This window comes from Varroa destructor, unplaced genomic scaffold (genome assembly GCF_002443255.2).
Source record: "Varroa destructor unplaced genomic scaffold, Vdes_3.0 BEIS01000003.1, whole genome shotgun sequence".
Taxonomy (NCBI): domain Eukaryota; kingdom Metazoa; phylum Arthropoda; class Arachnida; order Mesostigmata; family Varroidae; genus Varroa; species Varroa destructor.
The window spans coordinates 46671964-46689686 of NW_019211456.1; the positions used below are offsets into that span (position 1 = coordinate 46671964).

The 17723-nt window shown below is 39.9% G+C and overlaps 2 long non-coding RNA genes across 3 annotated transcripts in view; one reads left to right on the top strand and one right to left on the bottom strand.

Moving 5' to 3' along the window:
* LOC147757037 (uncharacterized) overlaps nucleotides 1-17723 on the top strand; it is a 63828-nt gene that overhangs the window by 33818 nt on the left and 12287 nt on the right. The window lies entirely within an intron of this gene.
* On the bottom strand, nucleotides 3854-9021 carry LOC111247556 (uncharacterized). Its single transcript, XR_002672157.2, has 3 exons — nucleotides 8631-9021; nucleotides 4811-4975; nucleotides 3854-4250 (listed from the first exon to the last, which is right to left on the bottom strand). It is a non-coding gene; the product is annotated as an uncharacterized LOC111247556 (long non-coding RNA).

Consider the following 17723-nt stretch of genomic DNA (forward strand, 5'->3'; position numbering starts at 1 on the left):
GCGTCTGCCACTATTATTGCCACCATCGACGGCTTCAATGCATTCACTCATTATGCTCTCGGTAGTACATGGAAGCCTTTAGGGGCATCGTTGCTTGTCATTACCTTGCTTCTTCCGCTATAGCTGGTAGCTTTACATAGAAAGAACGTGACATAGATATCGGGTAGATTAGGGTTGGTGTGGATAGTTGAAAAAAACTGGGCTTCGTACCATTCGGTCCCGGTGTTGATGCATCTTCGTCACAGATTTCTTTGACTTATCAGCAGTGTCACAAGTGGTACCTTGTCCCTCGATTTATTTTTTACTTAGTACGCATATGAAGTGTAGAGTAAACGAGTAGTGTAAAAACTTCGTTCATATAGGTTCCTTTACAAAATGTTTCAGAACAAAATGCCAATTCCTTAGAGAATGAAAAAGTTCTAGGAAAAACATGTTTTTTTTTCAATATATCACTTTACGGCTGAACGCCGAAAATTGTCTAGAGGCAATAATGACTGTGTTTACCTAGGAGAACAAATGACTGCGCGCGAACCGCGAGATTAATTTAGCAGACTCAGCACTTTTTTCCGCTCATAACGGCGCAATAAACAAAATATCATAGTTTTTGAGCGTGTTACGTTTGATTTTTTAAATTCAATTACTCACAAAATTTTTATTTTGGCCGGAAGCCTAGAAAAATTTATATAAAGTTAGCTTACCTATTTGGCATTGGGTTAATTTCTAGTCGAGATAGTTGGTCAGTCCTTTCTTAGAAAATCGGTTATTATGCAAGGAATTGAAAGTAGTCAAGCTTTTAACTTGCTAACTTGGCAATATCAAAGCATGTACGTATCAAAGAGCTACTTTTAACTATGGCTCATGCTTGATACCTACAAAAAAAAATCATATGTATTACAAAACATATCAGTTATTTACAACAGATTAAGGCTAGCTCATCTGAGAGGATTCTTGCTACCAGATATTTATCAAAAAAATAAAAAAAAAGTTGCAGAAAAATTTATTTAATTACATGTTTTCATGCAGGAAAATGTCTTATTTTTACAAGTCCGATGGTCAAGCGACAGTTTCCCAAAATAGCCTGATTCATACAGTTAACTTAGCGTAATTCTGATTTTTTATGATATTAATTGCCAACCGTCTTCATCGAAATTGGTTTAGAAAATTACAAACGGTCAGTGTCGCATACAGCGTTAGAGTCAAAACGCATGCACAAAGCCCTTTCTACCTTTATCCAGCATTGTATTTAGCACTCGATTCTGCATTATTTTGATGCAACCTTCACCTCAAATTGAGGTTCGGTAGCCTAAAGCCGATGTGGCTTCGCAAACATAAAACATATTTAGACAGAATCTTTTTAGAGTATCTTACGCCCTGCTTTCTTCTATTAACGGTACTCATGTGCATACTTCATCTGATGCGCACCGAATTCAACACAACGTAAAAATTCTTAGGTTTTTCTTTTGACGGTCTCAGATAAGAGTTATTCAAGTTTATTTGAATTTTATGATTTTCCGTATTATATTATGAACTTCTGATATCACATATTACTTCTCAGAAAGTTTTATGCATAAGAGGGTGAAATTAATACGGACGACAATTCCATGGGAATTCCTATCGTAACTTATTATTGCTATAAGGTATAAAATTTAGTCGTTGTAAGCTGGTGATGACGCACAAGAATCTCCCAAAATCAAGATCTGGGCGAAAAACAAACGTATGCGTGGAACTTTGTCCAAACATTACGACCGTACAGACCTGCACTGATGGCTTTTGCTCCGTGATCAACTATAATGAGGAACAACAGATAGCCGCTGCTGTATGTACCACTGTCTCTATTAGCAATCTATCTACTGGCGATTTCAGAAAAGATTTGGTAGCGTGGCGCCAGCCGGCTGCACGCCGTGCACATTAGCTAACAGAGCGACTTTTACGCGTTGCACCGATAGCATTAGGTGATGATGTGTAGAGTTGTTGGACTAAAGACTCAAGAAAGGCGTGCTCGGGAAAGGTCGTAGATCGTTTTGGCGACGCTCTTCAAGAGTATCTCCCTTCTTGACGGACGGGTCAACAGAACAGACACGCTATGTACGGTCTTCGTCTCAAGTGTTCTCTAAGGAGCACTTAGATGTTTTCTGTACTTTGATTACAGATCTAATGGGGTGGTGGATTACGACCTTTTCCCACATTCTCGGCTTCTCTGAAGGGTCTGTCGGGTTCCGCTTCAACGCCGCCAGCAACAGCTTTAACTACACGCGCAGTGTGCCCCATTCACATCTAGACACTTGACGCTACACAAACAACTATCCAACGGTATTCGTCGCTTGTGATTGTCTTGGTTCCTGCTCGAGATCCAAAGGCTTTTAAAGCAGATCTTTGTTCGATAAAGAGAAAGATGCTCGGCAGTCGGGGCCGGAAGAACAAAACCACGATGATACATGATCACATTAACATCAATGTTTAGAACGGGCCGCAGCTAAAGTGATTCCGTTGTAATGTACAGATGGCTGTACTAGTGATGCTATTTATTTGCGCGGACTCATACACATGCTCCAGTCATTTTGAAAAACAGTGGTCACTGATCTATAAACGTATATAAATGAAACAAGCTTCCCAATTTTTTGTTCACCATAATAATAAGTGCAGCATGCAATCGATTGAGGAAATCAACTGGCCATTATTAATTTACTGGTTTCTCTATGTTTTGACTTAGCAGATGTATTTTACATTTTGCGCTTGTAGGAAGCAATCAGAACATGGCTGCCTTTTCCTAGTATAGTAATATCTGAGAAAATCCTTCCTGCTCCACAAATACGAGGAACTTTATAATACGAGGTCTTTTTGGGGGGTGAGTCAGTGTTTCCCTTCGAGGTCTGGAAGAACGAGGCCTTGAAATATCTAATCAGTAGAAATAATATCTCAGTCAAGGGTACGACACACGTAAAACAACTCAACTAAGACCTAAACCTAATCAATCCACAGATGTGAAAAGATAACGCGAAAGTTTTGGCTGGCAGCAACTACGTTTACCGCGCGTTTGGGCGTTGAACCAGTACATTTGTACTTTGCTAACTACTCGAGCCTTCTTCTCGTATGGTTAGTAAGTCTCTGCCCCTTTGTGCCATCACAGCCTTGTGTCTATTACTGCCCGCTATCATTACAGTAAACACACATAAACACCATTGGTCCCTCGTACACTGTGTCATTTTAGCTTGACAATGTAACTCATTCATTCGGCCGCTCGGTCATTTGGAATGGGAAGGAGGTAAATACCGCTAGAGCACGCGGGCACGCGAGTCGGTTCTGGGCTGGACTTCGGTTTTGCTAAAGCCACTATTAGTACCACTGTTGCTACTGCCGATCTCGTTCCAGTGAACGTTGAGCACGTGAATCCATTAACACGAAAACCTCGCTGTCGTAAGAACACCTTGCATCCATGAAGATAAAAGTCAGAAGAGAACGAAATAGACCGAGGACCGAGTCATTATCTTGCAAATGCGACCCAGCAATAGCAACAGAACAATTAGTTGTCCCAATACTAACAAAGGGATTAATTTGCAGATGAAAGAAAACCGTATGTTTCGGTTTTGTCTGCCAGATGCTAAGTATTTTATTTGGGAGCAAACGTATAGCCGCAATCATCAAAAGACATCGAATCGCCAGAAATTCACTTTACGGAAAACGAACGATGCCGTATACCGTTCGAGCTGCTTCCTCGTGCCTCATGAGCACATAATTTTTGGACAAATTAATGAGTAACATGGACTTTGTTGGCTTTACGCCGAAATCAACGATATCAGAAATATGGTGTTCATATAGGGATGCCTCATGCTATTTCCTAACGAGGCAGCATCTACCATGTCTACCAATTACAAGAATGTAAAATTATTTATTCGTGATGAATTTTATTGAATAAGATGATATTTATGTCGCTTTCAGCCCTCAGAAGATATACGATTGCCACTATTTTGCATGTAGTATATTTAGTTTAGCGTTAAGGGCCTTCAGTCGTAACAGAAGTGGCAGGTATAAGCGTGTTACATAATTACATAATAATAATACTGATACAATAACAGCCTAGAATGGGCTTTAACAAGTAAATTTATTGATACTAAATATACGTTAGTATATGTCCCGTGCTAAATCGTTAATATTGACTCTATATGGGCGTTAACGGACGTATGGCGCTCTTGTCTTGAAATATCAAGACAGGAGGATTGAATCCTACGAGGTAAACGGAGCGCTTCATCACGCTGAAATAGAATGAACTCCTTTTAGTCCATGGCACATGGATGTAGATGAAAAAGTAACGATCTCGTAGCCAATCGATTCAATTTCAAGCCCGATTGGTAGACTGTATTTTTAATAAGATTTTAAAAATATCGCACCGAACATCTACTGCTAGTCCTAATATAAGCAGTCTCAATCTACTGTGGTTATATTATAAAGTTCATCAGTATAGTTAATTGTATATAAGTTTAATGGTTCTAATCTGTTGTTATATGATGTACGTTGGCCTTTGGGTTAAAATGAGACGGTCCTTGTTTTCGTTAACCGCCTAAACACACGAGTAATCTTCGTTTGGCTTCTTAAGGCCGCCATATCTCGAGAACGCAACACGCACATATCTAGTCACCGTGTGCCGAATATTAGGCACAACTCTTATAAGACACCGCGTTCTTCGGTTAATGAAATACTGCACGATTATTGTTGGTACTTCCATTTGCTGCTGCAAATAGATTCAGGTTATTGTTTTTAAAAGCCGAGTTAGGGCAAAAAAGCGGATATTTTTTTCTCTGGCCTGTTTCCGTACCGAGGCAATTCGGAGAAGTAATTAAGCAGTTCGGTACCGAAGTCATTGTACCGCTAGCCATTGATCGGGTAATTGAATCGCCCATGTTACTTGTCGCTATATTGAATGCCTCCAACAAAATGAGACTGACGTCGGAGAAGCCATGGGGCGTACACGATCGAGTGCCTGGAACGATTAGATGAACTGAGACCTCTGCTGTTTTAAAATAGCACCGATGTGCGAATTATAAAGTATTAATTACTTAAATATGCATGAAGACGTACCATTTAAAAGTCTTACTTTGGTTCATTCATCGAAACATTATATTTTCATTTTGCCTACGGTATTTACGATGTTATATATATATATATATAGTAATATCACTCTTGTCTGGCTAAGCCCTTGTAGATAGGTATATTCATGGCGCTCTCAACTAAAAATCAAAATATATCGAGGTCTCGAAATAGGGATTTTTGTCGAACTCACAGGGTGTCTTATAGACCAATCCCTCAATCTCAATCTTGACTCCCAAGATAAAAATTCAAGGAGAAAAAACTAGATTTCAGATCCGCTCGTAATTACTGAGGTTCTACTAAAGGCTTCAACCCGGTGGTGTTCATTGAAGTCCTTCAAGCACAAATTTGTTATCACTGCGTCACGCGATTAGTTTGGCCAAGCTGAAAATCGGTCAGTGCCCAGCGATTGCAAGAGTCTCCCATGTTAACGGTTAGCTCACAGCAACTCTGAAAAAGATCCGTTGGACGCAAGGATGGAAATCATATGCTCTAATTAGGTTATTCTCCATCTTAATTCTACTACTACAAACAAAATGATCCACTATTAATATTTAAACACAGCATTGAAGTGTCCAAACTATGGACAATAGTTGCTCGAATAATGGTTCTTCTCAGCCCCGCTCCACAGGCGCTCGACATTTGCATACAACCGCAACGACTTGAATGCAGTTAAGTAACGTCAATTTTCCCTATAGAAGCTTTCATTAGCTTGCGAGCTCAGATGTGAACAATGGCTTTAGTACGTCTGCCCTTTGATTCAGTTGCCGTGTGGTTTCAGTAGGTAAATGTAAATGCTGTGCGTAATAGCATGCATGTTTTTTTAAATCTTTTTTTACTCCTTTTCTGTTTTTTTTTTCTATTTCGACACATATTGTCATTCTTTTTCTTAGAAGACTACTGGTTTAAGAGAGACTGGCACTAAAGCGATTAGGTACTTAATATGTTTCCTATAAAGGATTGATTGAAAGCGCTCCAGGCTGTCTCAGCGATGTTCCGGGTAGCCTTTCTGGAATACTTAAGATCAGCCAACTGTCTTCATGTTTTTCCTCACGAGGTTAGCCTTCCTCATTTTCCCAGTCCTCGATAAAGGGAATTGATTGTAGCTTTATTAGAGTGTCACTAGGCCCCGCGTCCTTCGTGATAGTTTAATGGGTGATATATTTGCATGCTAATGTTGGGGACACATTGTGCTCTAGCCTCGAACCTGGGCATAGAGAGACTTCGTTTCGTGCCGGAAGCCAGCCGTGTGTCTAACGGAATGTGCAACGGCGATACCGGGCATAAAACCCAAAGCCTAGCGGAACGATCGGTAGCACGTAAACGGTGTCCTTTCTGATATTCGACAGTCGTAATCGAGCACGTAATTGTGTTTAGTGCTTAATGAACATAAACATTTAGACGTGTGACAAAGTGGACACCTGTTTTTGCGATGAAAAAGGAAGACGGTGCAAAACACGCAAATAATGTTTTCCCTCCTTATTTTATATTTTACCCTAAAATATCACCGTTTTCCTTTAAGTTCATAACAGGACTGGGCATGCTTTTAACGCGCTCTTCGGGGCAGGGTTTGTATGTGCACCAGGGCGATTTGCCACCGATAGCGAATGTAACATGCGGACTTCGCGTAAAGCTGAGCTGTACTCTAGTGGTATACTTTTTTTGGAAACAGCGGATTCGTATGCCGAAAATTCGCTGGAATCCTATTATACCTCAACTTTGTCCGCCCGATCAACCGTTTTTTTTTGTATCCGCAGTAACGCGAACCCTTTTCAAAAGTCGACATTAGTATAAGAGTTTATTTTTTAACAAATGTGCAACTATAGGACTACATTAGTCTGCATATGCTTTAGCAGATTAGAGTGGAATACCTGCTGGCTTGAAGCTCCCGACACTGCTGCCTACGCTATCATATAGAAAAAAAAAATAGATGCCTATGTCTTAGTGCTAAGGACATTTTTAAATGTGCATTATTCCATAAAAAGATGTATACATGCGTTGATCACAGTTTCGCTTTACGCGTTGTTGTACATCATTGAAAATTGACAGTAACGGGTTGTTTGACATAATTATTCGCCCATAAACGGATTACCCGTGTAATCTAACACATAAGCAAATTTTCAGAGTCCATCTGGCTTTGATCAGTTTATTTGAAGAATTATTTAAGCTTAATTTATGATTCGTTCTAACTGTTTAAGATTGACAGCAATAGATCTACTACCAATTATAGCTAGTCTGAGGCTGTAACGATCGGTATAATTATCTGTATTTAATCCTATTCAGCGTTATAGGTCCTAAACCCATCGCAGAGCATGAGAGAAATGAGCAGTTGACTTTCACATCAAAAAACCTGTCGCCTAAAATGCTGGAGCTAAGTTGACATCGGTAGTACGAAATCAAAGCGCCACTCCACAGTGAATCTTTTATTGCTGCATGCGTATTATTGAGACAATATCCTTACAAACCATTTTATCCGTAATTTTGAAGCTGACTACCGCAAAGCAAACCAGATAGATGGGTGACTATATTTGCCATCTTTATAGACCGAAGCCCTAGAGTACACTACAGAAACTTACTTTTTTTTTAACTGAACGGGAATGATGCTATTCACAAGTATGTACTACTGTCAAATCGAATGCGTAAGCCTCTCCCACGTACCACAAAAGATATGTTATCCTTAATTCTTGATTTTGGTACCATATATCTAAAAAACGATGAAGAGTTACGTGTGTAAAGAATGCCCTTTCTCTGGCATATTATTGCCTTAATTGGGTTCGTTTCGGTTTTTCTCGCAGGCTTATCCTGCTGACTGACAAACGATTCTCATATAGATCCAAGGTGCCTCTTTAGAGATGATCGTTCATATTAACAATGCGCAGCACTGTATCACGGACGATCGTATGCATTACGCCGGTAACCTAGAATTTGCTAGCACTCGACGCCAGCTAATTTTTATTAGAACTGCAACAGTCTGATCAAAATGTACGCTTCTTCAGCCGACACTAAACGTCTCTTTCGGCGGCGCGTGATACGTGCCGCCAATTCACTGAATCTTAGTAAGTGTCTGAGACAAAGCCGTCGCAAGACCTAGTTAAGTGAAGAACACACCCGCTGCTAGGAGGTGTAAGGTTGAGCAAAAATTTATGAAGACCCTCTAAAAGTACAAAGAAATTTCTTTTTCGTCATGGAGCTAACACGTCCAAACGTAACCCCGTGCGGTGACCGCAAGAAGTCAATGTCACACATTGTATCAAACATATCCCTCAACTAATCCATAGTTCTAAGATGTAAAATGTAACCGGAAAATTTCAAACTGTACTTCGTTGATACTTAACTTGAAATGACTTCTTTAAACTAGCCAATAACTAGGATCTAACGTTTCATTACTGAGAACGCTGTACCTAGTCGGTCTTCAGAAGTATGATTTGGGCTTCGCCTTTATAATTGTGTATCTACACGCTATTCACGAATCGATTTACCTGGTTGTGTTCTGTATGATAAGCGCTCAATTAAGCTGGGATGGCTATAGATTGCTTGTACGTAGTTACCTGCTTACATCAGTTCCGGTAGCGAGATGTTTTGAACAACGATGTGGTATATCGAAACAATCGTGGAATTGGACTGCTAACGAATCATTTTGTTAGACTGAGCTCGAGCCGCGTCATCGCCCATCACAATAATCGAACGCGTCCTGTTTGTTCATTTCACCGAATAGCTCATTATAAGGTTTTTGTATAGGTCTGCTTAGTCACAGCGCATTAAGATCGAGTTTGCCCGGATATCTTTTCTCGACGGTATAATTGACTCTCAAGATGTGTGTCAGAATGACCTGACTTAAAATGCAAGTTTTTTGTTCGTCTAATGATTTCCTCAATCTAATTTTAATGCAATGCGTTCTCGCATCACAGACAAATTCAGTTCTAAGCACACTGACGATTTTCCTAAATTAGTTCGAAAACAATAAGCTGTAATTTCGAAATACTGCTATGACCGTGCTCCATTTGATTTTGAGCGCGCGCAGTACTTCGAACTGTAACTTCGAATATTATTAATTATATCTTCGTGGCACAAGTTCCGGTCCTCCTCTAGCCTAGACGTTTCGACACTCCATAAGCAATAAACTAAGCAAAACAGGTAAGTAGGAATCTTCTGGACAAATGTAATAAAATCGAACATCGATTAGTATTTGTAACGACTTCATGGGGCCAAAATCTCTCATCATTTATATTTTCCTTAAAGCCTTTTTGCGCATAATGTGTCAGGGGCTAATTTTGAATAGAAAATGTTATGACATTCGTGCTGACCCGCTACAAGTTAATGTTTTCACTTTAATTTGAGAAAGTACTTTTATTAAAGGCTATTGTGTAATCTCAGTCGTTTGGTTTATTGACTTCCTAGTAGTGAACAGTAAAAATATCATCGTAACTTAACTGCGGTGGATGAAACCTTCACGTGTACGATGAATGGGTTAAGGTCAAAATATACATGCAACGATATCTGTATTGAAAAATATCACAAAGCTTGAGCACATACTGCTGCAATGACTGTCATCGCTGAAATAGCTCGTTAAACACCTACATTCATTGTGGTCCATTAAAAGCATGTCGTAGAGAATACGCCTCTCTGCCTGAAACTGGCTTGTCTGATCGCTGTCAGTAGTATTACTCGGTAAAATCAGTTGATCTGTGGGCTTTAATTTTCTCTTACGGATTCATATCCCGCTGATGATCTGCCGAGGGCAGTTCCACTATTACGGTTCGAGTGGTCCTAATGATTTGACCGCAAAGAGCTGCAATGCCCCCTCGCCGTTAACGGTTAGGTGAATGACGCACTAGCTTCCCTCAATCAGGTGTGCGACATCATTAAGGTTAGGCAGATAAAACTCGCTAGCGGGTATATAATTTGTTTTAGGTGACTGACTCTAACCAAGCGGATCGGCAGATATAGGAATTTTTGGCTACACAGCGAAACAGCCTGCAACAAAAAACTTGTTTACTCCACGAGCCCACAGACCATTTTCCGCTGTTCTAATAAAGTTTATGCGCACAAAGAAATTGCAGAAAATCAAACCTATGTTATAAAAATTTTAATGGTAATGAAAACCGAAGCTGATCATTCAGTTATCAAGGATGTACTGTGACGGTAATTTTCATGGGTGCCCACGTTGAGATTTGAATGCGTGTTTTTTATTTTTAGTTTTTTATTATTTATATTCAATTTTATTATTATTGGGTTAGATAGCAATTATTGGGTTGGGTAGCAATTTCGAGGTGACCATTCAATCATCCCGTTTCCTTGATTTTATAACAGAAGCTAATGAGCACGCGTTCTGAAACATCAAATTGATGTTAAAACTCTGGCAACATAATCGGCTTGCAAAAAAGAATAAAGCTCAATTTTCTATTCGAAACAGAAGTTCCTGCAATAAATTATCGCTTCTTTCAACTTCCTCAGGGTTCTTACCGTGAAGATAAGTTGGCCCTCTTGGACAAGTACGGGGCCATCTTGACAACTGCAAACGCATAATTAATCACCGAAAAATGGGGGCGAAAGTTTTAGCAGTGATGGACTTTAATAGCGCGAATATCTCCTAGATATGAAGGATACGAAATCAGTCAGCTTTTTTCAATCTTTATTACGACTTTTAACGAAAATGCAATCTTACCGTTCAGCTTGTTTACATTTCGTAAAAATTCAAGTGTCATTTTTAAAGCTCCGAACTTTAAACAACGAACACGCTTGCACCCATTGTATTAACGTACCGGACAGTTCAGACATCTATAAATCGACCGAGGGCGGCAACCTGACATCGCTGCAAATCACGTCCAGACTAAATGGACTATAATGGATATAAATACTATAATGAATAACATTTGTTACACATCATAAAAAATTTTAGTATGGTTTTCTTTTTTTTAAATTAGACTACTCGTATGATTATCCATGTATAAACTGCATTTAACGAAAACTTCTTTTCGTAATATTTGTGATTTTACGTACATACAGTATTATGAGAATATATGTACTCTGTTGGTGGTCATCAATTTGACAAGAAAAGGCAAGCCAAGCTGGAATAAGCTGCAAGCGCCAGCCGGTGTATAACGTTGCTTTCGTCTTTTAAGATTTTAACGAATAGTGCCTATTCTGCTGTAAACTCACATTCGGTAGTTGCTACAGTTAACCACGTTACTCCTTCTATGGCGTCAACTTATTATGGCATCAAGTTCTATCGTGTCACACATCTACACCGCGTAGGCTATACAGTAGAATATAGTGGCTAAACTACGTCATACTTCGTCACCGGACATGGCATTAGAACGTAGTTTCCCGTTTTCTTGAGAATAATGGTTCCAAAAGCGCAGACAAACGGACCATTAAGCCAGAGTTGGCATTTGCTCGAAGGCGAGCGACCCTTAGTCCACATCGTTGCAAGCTTAAGCTGCCAACAAAGGTATGGTGACGCCGGCGAAAAGGAGACAATTTACGAGCATTAATCATGCGAGAATGCCATATGGCGATAAGGAACGAGCCAGCAGGAAAATCGAGGGGGCAGCATAATGATGAAGGGAACTAACTGAGAGAGAATGAAGGCACTAGGGCGCATACGGGTGTCGACTCCGCATAGGGCCGCCCTTCTCTTGGCCGAGCCTGCCGTCGCATATGTCGTAAACGACAAGAATGTTCGTGCTGCACCAATCCCCGAGCTGGCAAGCAAGAAAATGGCCGCCTTCGTCGGCTAGACGCTATGGCGCGGCATGTTGTTCCCTCGTGGGGTCAGTGCTCGGGTCCTCGATGCTGTAGAGGTCAAAAAGCGCAACAATGCTGGAAAAGACACGAAAAGATAATGTTTGGAGGTAACAGTGACGGTCCTAACTCGCGCAAGGACTTTTTTCCGCCAAAGAGTCCCGGTCGAAGTAGAGTTACTGATATTATGGGAAGCCAATGTACTGCTGCAGCCGTACAGCAGTAATAAAATTGGCCCAACACACAACCATGTCAGTCTCGTACTAGAAAGTCGACGTTGAAGCTAAACTGCTGACTCTACAGAAACGCAAAAACGCATAGATAGTCTCGTGTTGTCTATAGTAAGAAACGATCTAAAAAAGTCGAAATCGATACTATCTATTCCCGTGTGCTTTGTCTTATATGAACAATACGTTTGACGGTTACAGTGATGAGTAGTAACATCGCTAGCCACTCAACAAATGAGATTAGATTAAGCTCTTCGCGCAGGTCCTACGTAATCTATTTATACATATTTGCTATACCGTAGACAAAAAATTCAGCTGTCTAACAATCATGTCGCTCGCAGTAAGCTTTCTACAAGTACATAGGTGCTTACATAAGAAAGAGAAGAAGTAGCGAAACACCTCATTACATATATATACATAATATAGTACATCTCAATATATGGCCGTATATGTATATGGTCGTATATTGAAAAGACCAGGCAAATAAATTTGCAGGCATCGTGTGCTGAATTTATCCCTTCAACACAAATTCGAAGTGCTACCTAGTTTAATCTCACCTTTTAAAGCCCAACGTCATGAAGTCCACAGAACTACAACTCAAACTAGAACATTCCCATAAACACAGAACGTAGGTAAACGGTTCTGTTGGCGACAATTTTTGTCTTCGTCTCAGCAAGTAATCATACAAGTGGTAGTCGAGACGTAAGTATGCTTTCAAGTATAAAACAGAGAAAGGCAGTAACGAAAAAGAGGCTGCAAGCCTTAGTAGATAAAGGTCAAAACGAACCTGAACCGGCCATGCATTACTAGCTCTTGCAGTATCTCGTCGCCGTATGCTTCCTGTTCGCTGGCAGCATATCGCTTTACGAAAAGGCTGCTCAGGGATTTTTCGGAACAAGGACAGAATCGAGGATGCCGGAACAATAGGCAAACGTGATTCAAAAGAGAGTACCTTCCGTCCAAGCGCTGCTCCTACTGGCGAAGATCGCGAACTTTTACGCTAACGTTAACTAGTTGGAACGACTGGTACAGTGTGCTGTTTTGTGTTTGAAAGCACTGATTGCCTTGAGTTGCGGGAAGCACATGACGATGACAACGCCCGTCTCCCTAGGCACTTCGTGTCCTCACCGAAAAGGCTTTAGCCTTCGACGAACCTAAGAATTATACCTTTCAGCACCTGACATATAATGGTATCGCTGTAACTGACAGTCTCAGTAAGAAAAATGGGGAGCGGCCAGCCAACATTAAAACGGTTTCTGTCAATCTTCGACGTGTTATCATCGCCTGATCTTCCAAGCTTTAAATAAAATAAAGGTACTGTATGATTTATGACAATGATCTTGTGAAATTCTGCAAAGCTGTGTGGCCTTCTAGTCTAGAAGCTGATAGGTTTTATGTTAATATTGAAACGCTAGCAATATAACCCTATTTGAAGGAGCAGTCAGCAGAATGGAAGTTAGGTATTGATTGAAATATTGATACTATACTGCTGAGTTCGCTTACTTATAGAGAAATCGAAAAAACAAAAACGAGTAGTATAGGGCAGAACACTTCCAATGAGAAGTTTAATTACTAGTAAATTATTTACTTTCCCAACGGTGATATAAAAAACTATTTAATTAGTTTGTTAAAATTTAGATATTATAGATAGTGTATTACGCGATTTCCTAGTTGAACTATAGCTATTATTTTATTGCTCTATTAAATTAAGCTCCAGAAAGTGGTGTAACGCATTTTTGTGATGACATGAAAGTAGCGGCCAGTCAACCATATTCAAGGGCTAGGTGTCCTAACACGAACCTTGCTAAAATGTCTTCGGTGTAACAAGAACGGTGTCGATGCTAGCGACTGTCTTGGTAAGCATTCTCCCAGGATCTTATCAACAAACACAGGTAAAAGCATTGCAAGAAAATATTTTGTTGGTCTTAACTGGCAGAAAAAAGGTGGTGTTTGGGCAGTACTTACCTTGAGAAATTTCTAACTAGAACGCTAACATAATATTAAATATGGTAAAATTAAAAAAAAAAAAATAAATAAATAGAAAAATGTTTGGATGTCGTACTTACGTTAACCTATTTGCTCATACATCTATCTACCAATGAAACCTTTGAATTTTTTTGCTGCAGATATTTTTTAGATCTACTTTGAATCAGCTGCTATCAAACATTGTAATACGTATGGTATGACGTTTGGTTAATTTGATCGTATACTACGAATTTGAACATCGTATACTACAGAAATTTTAATCGAGGGCCTCGAATAAGCAGCCGAAAATCCTTCAAGTGTCGTGGTTCTATATTTAGAAACAGAGAGAACTGACGCCGGAAATGTAAAAAAAGCATCAGCCTATTCGAACTAAATTAAACTTAGTTCTTCGAATTAGTTCCCGGCCGTATTATTTATTCGAGCACGAAATTAGGTTCCTGTATTCAGCACTTAGCTTCGTTATACTTGTCAATGTATACCTATATAAACTATCCAAAATTTGTGTAAATCATTTATGTTGAATTTTCATATTCTACAATGGACAACCACACGTGTAGTTTGCCGATTCGTTCTAACATCACCTAGGTCATGTGAGATCCTTTCTTTTTCTTTTTTTTTTTTTTTTTCGGTTTACCAGCAATTCAGAAGAGGCAAGGTTCGCTTCTATCCAGGCTATCCATTTCGAGTGCGATGTACACTAATGTCAGCCGTACTTGCCTGTATCGATCGATCAGACGATCCCGAATAGAATGCAGACCGAAAACTGAAAATGTTGAGGCAGGCACGTAGACGAATTTCCAAGAAAATAAAAATGTTAAAAATACTGCTGTTTTCTTGTAGTACGACTGAAGCAGGCAGTTGACTCGTTGGCTTTGAATCGAAGCTAACGTAGCTCTCTATTTGGACGAATGCGGCGGCGATACTTTCCACGTTTTCTCGCCTGCTGCTATGTGGCCAGGCCAAGCCACAACGACAGCGAACGTAAAAAGTAAACCAAGACTTTTTTCTCGCAAGACGTTTTTCTTCTCAAAGACACGCGGAATGTATTTCAGAATCACAAAATAACTAGACAAAATCACCGTTTTAACATTCGAAGTTGGCGATCGGGCGTGACTGAAACAGCCTACATTGTTTCAAGTTGAACGTGCCTATGGTTCTTACGGGAACTCAACGTATCGCCGCACGGACGATAGGCACAGGACTTGAAAGTCCTTTCCATTTTCAGCAATGGTCGGTGCGCTTGCCGCTGAAACCACATAAAACGGGAATTCTTGAATTGTAATATTCAGACACATACCGATTAGAACAATATGCATACGGTACGAATGGGCATGCAATCTGATTATATAAAAATCTATTATTAACCCCAAAAAAGTGATACTCGAGTACTGATTTCAGTACGACAGAAGTTTAGAAACATATTTTTTTTCCTTAGCTAATAATATTAGCTACGCCTAAGCTGTACATTGAATGAGCACGTGCTATAAGAATCACATCATTCTTATCTGTATCCACTGTCATACAACGCTTATATGCACGTACCTGCCTTTAAGTGTACAACGCGCATGTACCGTTACGTTATACCATTAGTTTTTATCGAGTAACCACCGTTACAACGCAGGTGTGACCATAGGGCAGATTTTTGTAGTTATTATAAAATGTGCTCAATTTGTTTAAAGCTCCCAGCAGCAGCAGCAGCAGCCTCGCATTCCACCATAGACTTTTTCGTGCTCCATTCATGTTGTCTAGGTCAGTGCGTTGTCACGCACTGTTAATGGTAGTGTTCGGGGCTAGTTACGATAGCGGTTGTTGGCAAAAGCCAGACGGCCCGGTTTATCTTTGCCAACGTTGTCTGGCCTTACACTGTGGGTACGTATCGTTGGGTATCGTGTGACTTTTTGCCTCTTTGCTATTGGCTCTGGGGTTCCATCCTAGTGGCGGGGTAGATGAACACGAGCTTTTGAGCCGATGAACGGGCGGCCATTTGTGTTCCCCTTCATAAATCACATCTAGCTAGCGGTTTCAGCTAGCGACCGGACTTCGCTGTCTGACGTGGGGCTGCTGATGCCGTTGCGACGACGGTAGGACATTCGTGAATAATCATCATAGTATCACGCAGTCGATGTATGTAGTATCAGCTGTCGTAGAAACAACTGCAACTGCTCCTGATAGCGGCAGCGTCCTGATAAGCCAATGTGATAGGTTTCTAATTGAACTGGCGCGTGAAATTGATCTATGCATTTGCGTCAACTAGTACATACAAGAAACTCACGAATGTATTTGTATATGTGCAAACTACTGAAAATAAACATCTGTGATAAACGCTTGCTCGATGATTATCATGTGCATCATGCTATGATGCGGTAGATAAAAACTTAAGCACCTTTTTTTAGATCCCTTTTTCTAACCATTTTTTTGACAGTCATACCATCTCATAATCAAGTTGAATATACAAGGCTGCACAAACACGTCGTGCATATAATTAGCTCTAATGCCGATTTCATATCCATTGGACAAGATTTGGTCAAAAAGTAGACTTCTTTAAAATTATTTAGCATTTTTGTTTGATACGTACAGACAGGACTGACACGCAGGTTCTGTGTTCTGTTTAGCTCTATGGACCTACTGGCAATGCAAAGGTAATCTGTAACTATAATAGTATAATCTATATCCCTAAATCATCTGACCTTAATTAGAATCACTATTATTACATATTGACTCACTGCAATGGCAATTTCTCTTTTTTCGCATCAGTGTCCTCAGGTCTTGCGGAGCATATTTGTGCCATCATTTATTTCGTTTTAAAAACGACACTTTTGGCAACACATAGTTCCACCATAACGAGAACTGACAAGAAGATCTGTATTGATCGCACCCTTAGCTAAAAAATATCGACCATTAATTATGTACCTATGTGCGCCGTGTCACCTAAATATCGTAACCATCCGGCAGCACTAAATAAGAGCTCTAATCTTCGCCTCATTGTCGCCGAGCGTTCATTGCTTTTCCTGCTACCTTCCTCTTTTTTCTCTCTTATTTTCTTCTGCTCTCTTTCGTTGTTCCTCTTGTCATAGCTTGAAGTCTCGTCTGTATCCGACAGACCATCGATCTTCTTGCAGCTGAAGACAGACGGTTTCAAAGGTTTGGGCACGTTGTAAGCCTACATCCCTAGCTACACATAAGCTTTCTCCCGCTTGATTCTCTTCAATTATCATCTAAACTTCAACTTTCATATATTTTATGCAAAATTCATGTGAGTAAGTGGCACAAGATATTCCCTACCTGTACGAGAAGATTTACCCGCTATCGAGTACAAACGGATTTTTGGAAGTGAAGGAGTGCAGAGCGGAGTATGGCTACAAAATTATCTTTTGAAGTTGGTGATTAAAATATGAATAAATGATCAATTTTAGCAAGGAACCTCAGAGAATTTATGAGTAATAACATCGTTATTGCTACTGGTTTTATTAAGCTTATGAAAAACTTGATGCACACTATATGGAACGGAGCCAAATCGTGCTTCATAAGCTACATAGTTTTTCAACATGACAACAAAACAATACATATTTTTTGTTTTACTTTAAATAATCTCTAATAGTTCATTTGCCTTCAATAATGCGGCATTCGTTCTTTTGCGATGAGGATCTGCCTTAAGAAGAGACTCCTATATAGATATATAGCGCA